The 14,080-nt window shown below is 48.2% G+C and overlaps 1 protein-coding gene and 1 non-coding gene across 6 annotated transcripts in view; one reads left to right on the top strand and one right to left on the bottom strand.

The window, feature by feature from the left end:
- Positions 1-4,873: 4,873 nt before the first annotated feature.
- TRNAA-AGC lies at positions 4,874-4,946 on the bottom strand. The gene has a single exon. It is a non-coding gene; the product is annotated as a tRNA-Ala (tRNA).
- An 89-nt stretch (positions 4,947-5,035) lies between these two features.
- Positions 5,036-14,080, top strand: part of LOC121360993 (USP6 N-terminal-like protein) — an 84,492-nt gene continuing 75,447 nt past the window's right edge. For 4 of the 5 annotated variants that reach the window (XR_005956279.1, XR_005956280.1, XR_005956278.1 and 1 more), the window contains exon 1: positions 5,036-5,123. The gene's annotated coding sequence lies outside the window, so the exon portion shown is untranslated. The remainder of the gene's footprint in view (positions 5,124-14,080) is intronic. The other variant, XR_005956281.1, reaches the window with a different exon arrangement.

Below are 14,080 nucleotides of genomic sequence, written 5' to 3'. Positions count from 1 at the left end.
GGCACAGCCCTGGTTGTGTCTCCCTAAAACTGCCCCTCAGCAACAAGAATGGAACTCACTCCTACACCTCCTCCTCCCAAATTCCCACTGGCTCTTCTTCCCCTGAAGGAAAACCCTGCAGTCACTCAAGCTGCATTGCACAATAGTTGTGGCTTGAAGTAACCTGCCTTCTTCCCCCATTCTCAATGGTGTGAAAATGAATTAATGTTTCAATAGCCTGCAAATGATCCAGTAGCAGAAGGACAGATTTGTCTTTCCCTTCTGTGGCTGCAGATGCTGACAGATATGATGGTAGAATGATGGCCTGGGAAACAGCCTTTCTTGAGCCACAGGAGAAACACTAGAGGCTTTCCCTCCAGCAGCCTTTATTACTCTTCTCCTGGAGGAGATGGGAACCAATCACCAGAGAGTTCAATGAGCTAAAAGCCACCTTCCTCAGTGCCCAGAAGAGAGTTGAAAGCCAGAGAATTCACCTCTTCCCTATTCCCTCTCAGGAAAACAGGATCATCCACACAAAGAATTTGCTAGAACAGTCCTTGTGCTTCTGGTCTGACCTGAAACCTGCTGAAGCACAGGCAAGAGCTTGGGGATGGCCTGAGCTCCCAGCTCTGGTGCATGTTAGGATGCTCCCTGGCAGGAAGTGGAGGGGATGCTGTGGCAGGTAAAGGATGTCTCTGCCCTTTTTGCTTGGCATGATGCTTTCAGGAAGACCACTAGTGTTAGGAAGAAAGTTTATGCTGGCAGGAGATCCTCTGGTCAACCGAGCAATTTGAAGTCGGATGCCTGTCATTCACCCCAAGAGCAAAGGTGTCATTTCCTATCCAGCCATTGCTGGCATCTCTGCCCTTGGTTCCCGCTTCGCTGCACGTATCAGGAGTCTCTAAAGGACAAAGTCTAGTGTTTGCTAGAGATTTCAGAGAGGTTTATGTCACGTGGACCTTCTGTGGACCTCCTGCTCTGGACAAAGCACCCAATACACTCTGGTCTGTGTTGGTGAAATATTAGATTTATAGTCCAAATAGCCATGCCAAAAGGTTATGTGCTTCTGTCTCCCTGTCAATCCTTTGGCTGCCCTCACTGCAGGGACAACAAAAGGCATCTCTGGAAAAATCTATTGCCCTTTCCCCAGCAAGCAGAACCAGGCCATCCTGCTCAGTGAAATACACACAGATCCAGAGGAAATGATACAAAATAGGGCTGAGAAAGCCAAATCAAACACCAGTGAGAAATACCTGTGTACGTCTTGCCACAGGAAGAGTGGAAGACTCCTGGCATGGAAGGTGTGTCCATTTGGTTATTTGTACAGACTCAGGCTGGTTCCCTAAAGATGCCTTGAGGAGTGTGGCACTGGCATCTGCCTTGTGTTCCCCTCTTTATCACAATTTCCCATTATCCTTTCTGAGTTCATTCAAATTTATCTCCTCTTTTTTTAGGTCCTCTCCCTCTTTTGGTCTTTGTAGCAAGGAGAGAAAGCACGGTGATGCCCATCTTGCCCCTGCTGCCTTTGGGCACAGCTGGCATGAAAGCATGAAGTGCAGTTCTTCTGTCCTGGGATCTGAGGAAGTTGAGATGTGTCTCTGCATTTAAGATGATTTCATTTTAAAAATAAATTTATGCACATAAGCTTAGAGTAAACTTATAAAAGAATGCTTAAATTAAGGCCATTAGTGTAAACTGAAAACTCTGCCTCTTCCCCTTCTAGCAGTTTCCTGTTTTGTCCTCTCTGCTCTTATGATGCCTCTGTGCATATACTTAATGGTAATTAAAGACAATAAACTTCTAAGAGTAGTGACAGATCTTTTTCTGACTTGACTATGTGATCCCTACCAGAAAATTAATTCCATAAATTCAGCTGTGGAGATCAAAAGAGCAAGTTGTAAGCATGTGCCCAGCTCCATTTGTTGCAGTGAACGATTTATTTATATCCTACTTGATCCATTGCTGGAAGCCATTTGTTCATTGAGCTTGTGTGCAAACTTCAAGTAAGGCTTTGTAGGGTGAGGAAATGCAAAACTTGGGTCATTCCTGAAGAGTCAGTGGGCTGATTAAGCACTGGGGAGCAAAGTGTCTGTGGAGCTAGAGCAGAGAACCTGACACTGTGGCTTAACTGATGCCTCAGGAGCTAAAGACAAAAGAAAAAAAAAAGAAAAAAATTAATATAAAAATAAAATAAAAATAAAAGGAGGTCAATAAAAAAGTGCTGGTAGTAAGCTGGTTAGTGAGGTGGCTGAGCAACGTTTGGGTTTTTCAGCAAATACAGGCAATTGCTCACCCTGACTTGCATGCATGCACACACACATATGGATGTTCCATACTGTGGCAGCTCATTACAGATTCCCACAAGAAAACCATTAGGGAGGAAATTCTTGCTGTTCTGATGTGGTCGCCTTGTTCTTGTAAAAGAAAAGCTGTTGTTTCCATTTTGCACTGGTTTTGTGTTTTGGGGAGTGGAGAGCATTATAATGAAATAGTGCTGTGAGTGTATGTGTAATATTTTATCCCTGTGGATACAGTCTTTCACAGTGGGTCCAGCGAAAATGGAGCCCCCAAAAAATGGAGCTTTCCAGATATGTTCATGAACCAACACAGCTGCAGAAAAAGTACTGTCAGAGGAATTTTTCTCACATCCCTGCTTTTCTTCATCTTCTGTCTCAGCCTGCCGCAGTGTTTGCCTGCCCGTCTGCAGAGGGCGATGCAGCATCAGTTTGACCAGACATGGTCCTCTGGCTTTCCCTCATCCCCAAGTTGCCCTTGGTCACCAAGACATTGCAGGGGTTGAGGGCTGAGATGGGGCCACAGCTAGAGGGGAAAAGGAAAGGACCAGGCCAGAAACACAGGTGTATTTCTCTCTCTTAATGCCAGCTGTGCAGCAGCTGATGCAATGGGAGACTGCAATGGGTTTCACTTTCCTGTTAAATCCTGCTGCACAGGAAGACTTGAATAATTTGCTGAAACTTTGAAGGCCGCTGTAGGGACAGCTGGTTATTTCATGAGTTTGTACAGGACTCAGAAATGTGAGTTTAAATCTACTTTAAAAGGCAAGAATGAAATCTTGAAGTGAAAAGAACCTCAGCAACCATACACTTGCCTGGTTTTCAGACTTCAGTTTGCATGTTACCATTGCCTTTTTGCAGAAAGGAATAGTAGATGTCCTCTGCCAGTAGAGGCATCTCTCTCTAGTCTCCATGAGAATACCCATGAGAATTCATGGGTATTTGTGACCAAAAAAAATCACTTTGTGTCCTAGAGTCATGATGGTCAGAAAAGACCTCAAAATGATCATGTACATCTGTTAACCCAGCATCACTAAAGCATAGCCCAGAGTTACATCCACATGCCTTTTGAACACTTCCAGGTGATTCCAACACTTACCTGGGCAGCCTGTTCCAATGCCTGACCATCCTTTCAGAGAATATTTTTTTTTCCTAATATCCAATCTAAACCTCCCATGACACAACTTGAGGCCATTTCCACTCATCCTGTAACTTGTCACCTGTAAGAGACCCCTTCACCTCACTAAAACTCCTTTCAGGTACTTGTAGAAGTGATGGGGTCTTCTGAGCTTCCTTTTCTCCAGGCTAAACAACTCCACTTCCCACAGCTGCTTCCCATAAGACTTGTCCCATAAAAAAACCCACTGCATCCTCTCTTTAATCCAGTTCTTCCTTGAATTATTGGAATTAATTTGCTGCAAAGGTTTGGGGGTGGGATATTTTGGAGTCTCCTCAGGTATAGGCTGGGGCCAGTGAGCAGCTTGAAAGCTGAATTTCATTCTTTGTCACTGAAGTTTGCCAGAAAGGTCATTTCCTTGGGCATGTAAGGAGGAAAGTACTCAGAATTGTTTTCTTCCATTTATTCCCAGTTCAGTTTGTGGCAGGGATGGAGATCCTTCCAGCTCAGTGTAATCCTTTGAGGTTGGTTTTTTCCATGATACACCATCAGTTTATAAAAACAGCTTCTCTTTTTTTAAAGCTTTTTGCAGTAGAACTGGAGCAGAATGTGAAGCACTTGCTTGAACTTTGCACCTGGATAAATTTAGGGAGCAAAGTCTTGACCTTTTTTTTAATAAGTGTCACCTACATCAATGACTCCTTGAGGTGCTTTGATTCCGTCTTAAATTTACAGAAGACAAACAAGTGTTTTGGCTCTACCAGAGGCCTCCGGGTGAAGGGATCTCTAAATGCTTTCCTACTCTTGGGTGGGATGAGAAAGGGAGGGCTGAGGCCAGAGCTGTGTGGGAAGAACTGGATGCAGTGGGTGCTGCTCACTGTCGTGGCCTTGTCCCATGTTCAATAAGGAAACAAAAGACCCTCTTGCAGTGCCAGGAATACACAGACAGTGTTGTGCCTGCCTTAGGCACGGGATAGGCAAATGTATCTGTGTAGCTGTACTGGCAGCAGGTGAGGTCACTCACTCTGCTGAGCCTGGAGGAGACCTCACTGCAGTGACACCTTCCTCCTGAGGGGAAGAGGAGGGCCAGGCACTGATCTCCTCTCTCTGGTGCCCAGTGACAGGGCCCAAGGAAATGTCCTGAAGCTGTGTCAGAGGAAGTTTAGGTTGGATATTAGAAAAAAGTTCCTCACCCAGAGGATGTCTGGGCACTGGAACAGGCTCCCCAGGGAAGCGGTCACAGCACCAAGCCTGACAGAGTTAAAGAAGCATTTGGACAATGCTCCCAGGCACAGTGTGTGATTCCTGTGGTGTCCTGTGCTGGGCTGAGAGTTGGACCCGATGATCCTTGTGGGTCCCTTCCAAGTCGACATATTCTGTGGTCTTCAAAAATGTCAAGGAAGCAAATAGGAATATGAGGAAGTAAAAAGGGTAAACGCACTAATGCTGTGGTTTGGGGGCAATCCACGGTAGGAAAAGTAGCTGGAGAATGCGGGCATCGATCCCGCTACCTCTCGCATGCTAAGCGAGCGCTCTACCATTTGAGCTAATTCCCCGCACTGGTTTTCTCGTGGCCCAGCGCAGGCATATTGACTTCTCGCGAGACACCGTGCGCCGCTGGCAGTTGCACGTCCCGGTCGGGGGTCCCAGTGCGCCTGCGCGGGAGCGCGACGGCCGGGGCTCGGCGGCGGGCCGGGCTGGGCGCGCGCCGGGAGAGGAGGATGCGCCCCGCGGTGAGACCTGGAGCGGGAACGGGGCGGGAATGCGAGTGGGAACGGGGTGGAAGTGGGAACGAGATGGCAATGGGAAGGGGAATGGTGGGGGGCTGCGAAGGGCTGTGTGTTTGGCGGGCAGGATGCGCACGGCTGTGTGTGTGGGGCGGCGGTGCGTGTGGAGGTCGGAGCAGGGGGCTGGAGCGCCCGGCACGGGCTCTGCCAGGGGCCTGCGCTGGGCTTGGAATCGCGGCGGGGCTGCGCTGGGGTCAAAACAGAACGAAACAACCAAACACCCCCCCTCCCTCCTCCCCATAAAATATCGAGCCCCCACCCCGCCCCCCGGCTGATGAAGGGCCGGGAGCTGCCCCGGTGACCCCGGGTGGTGCTCGGGGAGGCTTCGCCTGCCCGGCCGCTCCTCACGGCCCTCGGGGCACAGAGCCCGCAGCACGCCCTGCGGGGCTCGGGGTGACACTCGGCCCGGCTGGGCGGCCCGGGCAGCCCCCTGTGCTTGCTGCATCCGAGCTGGGACATCCGGGCTGGGTCCCTGCGCGGGGCTGGGACAGCTGCGATGCCCAAGAGCCTGGATGAGCAAACCTGCTGCGGGCAGTTGTTCTCCCCGCCTTGCCTTGCAATGTCTCCTTTGAAAACAACACCCACAGAAGTGAAATCTGGCACCGTGGTGAATCGTGAGGTCTTTTTCTCCAAAAAATGGTTCCGTTTGCTCTTGTGCTCCAGCTGGAGTAGAGTTAAAGGCAGCAATTTCCCTGCTGGACAAGGAAGGAGATGCTGGCTCTGGAGCAGGGAACTTCAGGTGCCTGTTGAAATGGCAGATGGGGGCATGTGCTGGAGTCTTCTGGGGAGCTGCATTGAGCAGATGGGATTTTGGTGCCTGTTTTGGATGCGGGAAAAGGGTATGCCCTCAATCAAGGGCTGCATAGCAAAGCCGGTGAGAGCATTGGGTCATTTCTCTGTGAGCGCTATGCTGAGGAAGACGAAGCTGTTGGTGGGCTTGCAGTGTTTAATTAAAGCTGTGTTCAGCACTAGGAATATCCAGGACTCAGTTAAAAACCTGTCATTCTGGTAAATATCTTGTCTTGTGCTCAATCACTTTTCTTCCCCTCTGATGTTCTTGAGTCAGACACGACAAAACCCAAAAAGCATTGATGGCCAGTGCAAAATACTTTCTGAACTAAGGTGATTACAAAATAACCTTGTTGTATAACCTCGGTGGTGGCTGCTTAACACCTAGCTATGTGGAGAGCAGCAGAGTCCTGGGCTGAGCTGGCCAGGCTGTAGGCAGTGATCCTGGTCACCAAGTCACTGCAATTCACTGAGCCAGCAGGGAATTTGGTGAAAGTGATGAGACTTGCTGTGGCTTTTGCTCCGTCGAGTTCCTGGGTGCTTTACACATTGCTTTCCTGCAGTACTTTTCTACTTCTACCTTGGCTGTGTTCAAGCCATCGTTCCGTTGGTTTCAAAACCATTCTCTGCTCAATTTTACACCCTTCCTGAGGGATTTGCCTTAGTTCTGCCTGTGAGATACAAGTTACTTTTTCTGGATGAATTTGCTGAGCTATCCTCCTCCAGACTATGAATTTCTGATTAAATACTCCTATATATCAACAGCTTTGCAAATGAAATAGATGCAAAACATTTTTTATTTATTTTACTTGACAGGTTTCAGGCTCTGTGAATGAGGTCTGCTTTTTGCAGAGTTTGGTTAATAGGTTCTCTGAATGATATTTTATTGAAATACTTAGAATTTAAAATTTATTCCTCTTTTGTTCTTTTTGACGTGTTGCATCTTACTTTAAAGGGCCAGTGAAGCATGACCTCAGAGCTCTTCAGAAACTCTCCTGTCTCTCATTTATCGTTTTCACGGTTGTGAGCTTCCTTCTGTGTGGGTTTTGGTTTTTTTTTTTGTTTTTTTTTTTTTTTGTCAGAGAGAAGATTGGCCAACAAGCATATTCTGAAAGACATGTTTATCTTTAAGAAAAAACCCAACAGCGACCAAACAAGCAAGCAGCCGCACCCATCCAGCAGTATGATTTCTTATCTTGGAGCTTGACTCATAATTTTGATGGCTCCTTACTCTTATTGGTTTTTTTGAAAAGACTGTAGTTTTTGTAGCTATTCCCCTGGGTGCCACGCTGGAGAGCATTGCACTTGTGTAATTTTTTTTTTTCTTGTGTTCTTGTGTCCTCCCATCTCTTTTATATTGCCCTGAGCTGCAGAACCCCACAATCTTACCCCAGGCTTGTTTGTTTTTTTTTTTTTTTTCCTTTTTTCTGATATGGAGCAAACCAGGACATGCTTGAGAGTCTCTCCTGCTGAGGACTCTTACCTTCAATGCACACAAGAGCGTTTCACCAGCTTGGCTCTGCTAAGTATCCAGATGACTGTGGAGCTGGAAAATGTGTTTCAGGCTGTGTTTTGCATAGATGCTCTCAGATGTGAGGTTTCACCGCCTGGGTGTTATATGTGTTTTTCCTGTCACGGGGCGGTCTGCCTCTGAATCATGTTGCTGGGAGCTCCTGGCAGAGCAAATGCAGGGGCAGGGGGAACAGAGCCTTGTCTTCAGCCTTGCTTCATCAACCCCAGCCACAGCCCTCCCTCATATGTGCCTTGTTTGGTTTAATAACGGGGTTGTACAGCAGCTTTTCCCACAGCAAAACCTCTTTTCTCCTTCTCTTTAGAATTAAAATCGCTCCAAAGAATGTGTGTTAAGGTGGACTTTGAAACTCAAAGCTTATAAGTTCTTCACAGTCATAGCTGGAGTAATTCCTGTGCTTTCCTCACCTTCATTTTAATTACAGGGGAGAATAGTTCATCTCCCACAGCTCAAGCTGTTGGAAGGATATGTGTATGCTCTGCAAATAAATAAACTTTGTGCTTGCTTTCCCCTTTCTGTCTTCCACTTGATCTGGCAGATCTGTGATCCTGAACAATGCTGGGCAAGTATTGTTCAGGTTTTGGTGGATCTCTGTTTTGTCCTTGTGCTCCATCCACGCTGAGATTATAGAAGTTGCCTTGCAGGTGACTGGGAATGTACCACCTAAGGAAGCCTACAGTTGCTCTGTGTAAAGAGCAGCCCCCAGAGATGCTCAAGTTGCAGAGCTATCAGTGCAGCTTTGTGGAAGGTTGCTTGCTGCATCTCTTTCAGCTCTCGGCAGCCTGGGACATCCCAGTTGTCCATTTTACTGGGTAGTGCAGGGATTCTTTAAGGGGCTGGTTCATGCCACGCTGCAGATAGCTCAGCATGGCACTGCAAGAGCTGCTGTGTGGTGGAAGGCAGATTTCCAGAATGTGCAAGATAACTCTCGAGTACTGAGGGTAACAATCTCGGCGGGTTTGCCGCCATACACCTCCCCGTTTGAAGTAGCAAGTGGGTATTTCTGAAGCAAGTATTCAGACTGGAGTGCTTGCTCTGATTTTCAAGGTGGGTGGGTGCTCTCTGTAGCTGTGGGTTTGCTTTGACACCCTCAGCTTAAGGTATTTGTAGAGGGACCGGTGTAGATTGTCCCCTCTAAGTGTCAGCTCGAGTGCCAGCCACACTTGCGGGCTCCGCATCCTGCCGGGCTGCTCCTGCGCGTGCCATCCCCCTCTGCACTGCAGAACAGCTAAATCGGGGTTGCAAGAAAGCTGGCGAGAAGCCTGGATGTTCCTAGAAAGATATTGATTGCCCTGGACAGTTCGGGGTTGTTCCTTTTGTTTCCCTGGCTCTCGTCACGGGGTCGGGCTCGTTCGGGCGGCAGCTCACTGGAGGATGGAGAAACAGTGCCGGCTTTGCGGGCTGAGGCTGGAGCGGAGCCATCCCAGCCCGCCTCTCTCAAGTGTTAAGTCTGAAGCAGCCTGCCTGGTAATTCCATTAATGAGAGCCTAGTGCCAGAGAGATAAATGTAATTCCACGGTAAAGCTAACGCTCGGGCTCAAATGGAGAGGATTTGCTGGTTCTCCCGGGTGCACTGCTGTGAGTAATGTACTCCAGTATTACCCACAGACAATGTTTAAAGTCTACATGTCACTGCAAAGACTGGGCAGTGATAAAAAAATCTGCTGCTAAATCTTCATGTGAGGAAATCCTTAGCTCCAGAGTGTAGCTGTCTCTTTGCAATGGGTTTTACAGGGAATAAAAGTTTCCTGCTTAACTCCTGACATGCAGGATGGCACCATGCTAAGCAGCCAGCTGATCCAGGAGACAGCTTGCATGGGCTATAGCCAGAACAAGCTCTTTGTGTATAACCAATGCAGAACAGAAATTATACCCTTTGTGTGTCACACCAGAAAGCTTGCAAGCACCTCAGAGCCAGCCGCCACAATTGCAAGTAGCACAAGCTTCTCTACATTTTTGGCCATGAGGTCCGTGCATGAATTTGGAGCTTGCGGTTCTGGCTAGGTCAGTTTGATTTCTTTTTGAAATATTTTTTTTTTTTCTGATTTCTCACTTTTCTTAGTTTGATTTGCAGATCACATCTTCCTGTTTGCAGTTGTATAATACCCTTGTGGCACCATCATCAAGTCTTGTGTTGAAAAGGAATGGTTAATTGGGACATTTTTAGCTCTCCTGGTGGCTTGGATCCTGGAAATTGAATGCAGGAGCCAGCATCATTCAGCTTTCTGCAGAGGAGCTTCCCGTGCTGCAGGCAGCAGCTGAGCGGTTGTGTCTGACAGGGTGGGAGCTCACAGTGTCAGTGAGCCCCAGTGCTGTGGTACCCCAAAGTTCAAGCAAACAAATCACTTGCCTCATCTTTTGGAGCTCAGTGATGGATTTTCCTTGTCATCAGTCCAAGGTGGGGGAAAAAAGTTCAGTGAAGAAGAAGCATGTACTGGGGATGCTCAGCCCCTTTTATATCCCCATCACTCCAGCTTTGCCTGAGTGCCCATCAGTACATATCTCATCTCCTTAGTTAGGACTTGTGTCCCTGCTGGTGTCCTGACAGCAGAACTAAAGCCAGCTTGCTCAAAATGCTTGTTTGTTGGTGTATTCATTCTCAGCATTTGCTCAGCAGCTTGCTGGTGCCTCTTGCTGCAAGAGGTGGGGGGAGAGTGGCTCGTTGAGCCAAGTGAGGTGTGCACTTTGCTGGTGACCCAGCAGCAGCTGGGACAGCCAGCCTGACTGCAGCATGCTCCTGTACTCTTACTTCTCTTTGCAGCAGCTGTGCAGACATGGCTGCCTTCTTCATGCACATGCTGTGGGCCAATTCACTCACCAGAAATCAGGATCAAAACAGATTGTCTTGAGTTTTTAAATCCCCTGCCTCCCCTAGCCTTCAGTTTTGTTCTTTAATCAGTGAGGGTCATGCGTGTGAGAGCTACATCTGCCACTCACCACCGTGGTGGCAGGATGTTGGGGGGATACAGTATCAGTCAGAGCTACTGCAGTTGCTCTTTGAAAAAACTTCTCCTGTTTGCGTCGTAGCTGACTACAGAAGTTTTAGCTTAGTGGTGTGGTTTTCTCACCCCAAGTTGAGTGTTTCCTTTCCTACTTTTAAAGCTCTGACATCTGATTTGGGCTTGAGTGGAGCAAAGTAGCACTGTTAGTGAGTTATGTGCTTGTCAAACATTTCAATACAGAGTAGATGAAGGAGCAGGTAGGAAAATGACCTGCATGTTTAGAAATTCAGTTTCTTGAAAAACTGTGGTGCCTTGTTCTTACAGTATCTCTTCTCCCTCCCTCTTCAGTTCCATGAGTCAAAAGTGATCATGAGAGTGTTAATACATGATTGGGGGGATTTATCAGGAAAGATGTAATGTGTTCGTTCCTCTGGTGGTAACAAAGTGGGTCAGAAGTGCTACCTGTTCTGTTGCTGCTGCTTATGACGCTAACCAGATAAAGTTACTGAAATCAGTTCAAAGCCTTGCTATTTGCTTTGCTCCTTGACTTGCTCTATGAGTTTCACTGGGAAACCTGTATCTGGCCTGCAAGACATTAATTTGTTTGGTGGCTCTTGTGGCCTAGGTGCATGGTTGAACCACCTTGGTGCTGCCAGTCTAGGTGGCCTGGCACTGGATTTTTTCTTTACCAACATATTTTTAAGCCACATCTGCATTCCCATCAGGTTTGCTGCAGAGCTGACTGGGCTGATAGTAGCTACGATAGACAGATACCCACCACTTGGCTCCCTTGGATAAAGGGCTGGTGGGACCATCACTTGACCTCCCAGAGATGCTCTAACTGTCTGGAGGCTGAGCAGAGCTGGTTGCATTGTCTTTCTGCCTGCCTTCAGCTTATGGTGTAAATCCCCCAGCAGGCTTGGCAAGGGTGACCTGATGGCTGTGCTTTGATAGCTCTGTGTGGTAAAGAGATCTGCCTGGAGTTTGCTCAGGGTTTCCCATGCTGTGAGAGAAAAATGCCATGAAGTGCCGCAGGTGGAACTTGAAGTTGAATGTGGAGTGGGAAGGGGGCATGTGTAACATATAGGTGAGAAAACCAATAAGCTTCACAAGATCTTAACCACTGAAGGGGCTGAACTTGTTTCCAGTTGATGTGTTTAAAATGTGATTAGTCACCTCCTTAAGTAGGATGCTGTAATCCAGTTTCTGTGGAAAAAATTGCACCATACATGTGTCAATACAAGGGGTGGACTCAGCTCAGCAAGTGTGTTTGTGCTTTCAGGCTGGGTCTATAAATCCCTTCAGTTATTCTAGCCCTTTACAGACTTGTGAGAACTCAGGGAGTTTTCTTTCCTGCAGCATTGCCCTTGCCATGCTTTTAACATCTGAAAGTCTGGACGGAAGTTGTTGTCATCTCACCCTCTTGTGTCCCAGCACTCAGTGTGACGGTAGACAGAGAGGTTCCATGGCAGCCAGAGCATATCCCTCCATTCTGCTGGAGGGAACAGGATGGAGAAGGGATGGGGGATATCTCTGCCTTTCTTTGTCAGTGGGCTGTTGTCAGCCTCCTGTGTGTCCAAGGAAACAGTTTTTCAAGATTTTTGTCTGGATTTTACAGGGATCTCTTCCTTACTGCTTTCCTGCCTTGGGCATGAATGCCAGCTGGATCTCCACTGACCTCATCCTGTGGCATATCCAAGCAGATCAGTACTTGGGAGACCGCACATCACCTACAGCAGGGTGCTGGATCTGGCATGGGGACAGCTGAATGGACAGAGAGGTCCATCCCCAGAGAGGCTGGGCAGGAGGGGTATTTGCCCCTGGGAAATGCATCCTTGGTCTTTAGTTTGTGGTTCAAACAATGTTTCTACTCCATATTCTCTGACTGATGGAAATGGCAGACTGAAAAGATTGCGTTAGCCAGTATCCTGCTGGAGCTCAGAGAGAATGAATTTAGCTGTTCTTGTTTGATTTCAAGAAATTGCATTAAAATAAGCAAAAAGGCTGTGCACTGGAGGCTGCTTCTGCTGCAGGCATCTGCTTGCAAAACTGTGTTGCAGAGCGATTCCTGCTGGTGCTGCAAAGCCGGTGGGGAAAGCAGAGCTGTGGCACGGGCCAGTAGAGCTCTGTGGAGGTGCAGCTGAAGGGCTTGGCTCGCTTGATTGCTTTGGCAGCTGGTCTCTACTTAGAAACAGGTGTGGGCATTGCTTGCATCCGTTATCAGTGGTCATTGGTGTCTTGGGGAGTGCAATGAGCTGCTTTTCCCTGCAAGGTGAGGAGCCGTGCTCTGCCCCAGGTCCCTGCTGCTGGGAGGTGGCATGCAGGCAACTGCAAGGTCTCCAGCCTGAATGTTGGATGTGTGACATGATGGACGTGATGGCTCTTGTGTCCTGCCTCACATGAGCTCTGTGGTTACACCAAGCTGCAGCTGACTTCTGAAGCTCTTCTCGGTAAAAACTGACCTGAATTGATCCGTTATGGTTTATTTATTTTTTAACTAAGGTGCATTTCTGCAGAGGTGAAAGCTTGAGCTTTATTACAAAGTCCATGATTTTCTTAAGGATGCTTTGGGATATTTTGGGGGTGTGCATGTGGTCTGTGTGGTAGTTACCAGAAAATCTGGGAACGGGTCAGTTGGAGATGTGTAGCTGATTGACTTTAATGCCGTGGAAATTCAGTTTGAGTAACTGGGCTTTTTTTCTGGTGAAGGGAAAAAATAGAACTGTGTTAAGTGGAGGGGCAGCTCTGGGTATTTCTGTGAAAGGCGTGTAAAGGAGGCTCGAATATAAGTTTTTGAACTGTGCTTGTCTGTTCCTGTTGAGAGTTGGTGGTTTCAGTGGGGGCACGCAGCAACCATCGAAGGCAAGGCTTGCCTGGGGGCCCTTGGGCAGAAATCTGTGTGACTAATGTGTAACTCCGAAAAACAAGGCAGGATTACTCTACCTCCTTCCCCTCTGTAAGGAGCTAGTGGTGGGGAGCTCTGGCAGACTGCTGCTGGGATGCTTGGATGGGACCTCTGGGCAAGCTGATGGATCGGCTCCCTCCACTCAGTGCAGCTTTGTGGCATGTACTTTTAAGTTGGGGACTGTGCCTCTTGCTGGTGTTGGAGGTGAGGTGACTGGCTGGCATGTGACTGGTGCTGGCAGCCCCTCTGGTAGGTATCCTGGGCTGCACCTGTGTCTGCTGCAACCTCTCCATCCACACCTGTGCCAGAGGAAAAGCAGGTGGGGGTGGAGCGGGCTCAGGCTTCCCAGTGCCCAGGATAAGCCAGGCTGTGGGGACCATGCCTGTTCTCCCCCTGCACTCCTGGTGCTGTTGAAGTTGGTCATGTGTTGGGATGAAGGTCTGGCTTAGAGTTCGAGCCTGTGCTTCTACTTTTCCATTATTATTTTCCAGGGTTTCTCTGCGAGGAATTGGAAAATCCCCTCTATGGGCTGCCGTGACAGCCTTAGCACTATCCAGATGGATTTGAACTTCGGTGCTGCAAATGGCTTTGCGTATTTATTTTCAGCTTCCTGCTGTCTGCTTTGCTTAAGAGCTTTTGCTAGATCCTTTGCATATGCTTGTCTTTGCTCCTCTGCTCCTTGAAACCATTTGAGAACACCCTTCAGCTATGACAAAATACCCCCCTCCTCCCCCCC

This window comes from Pyrgilauda ruficollis, unplaced genomic scaffold, assembly GCF_017590135.1.
Source record: "Pyrgilauda ruficollis isolate IOZ18807 unplaced genomic scaffold, ASM1759013v1 scaffold55, whole genome shotgun sequence".
Taxonomy (NCBI): Eukaryota; Metazoa; Chordata; class Aves; order Passeriformes; family Passeridae; genus Pyrgilauda; species Pyrgilauda ruficollis.
Note: the sequence above shows the minus strand (reverse complement) of the source record. Positions and strands in the feature narration are given on the sequence as shown.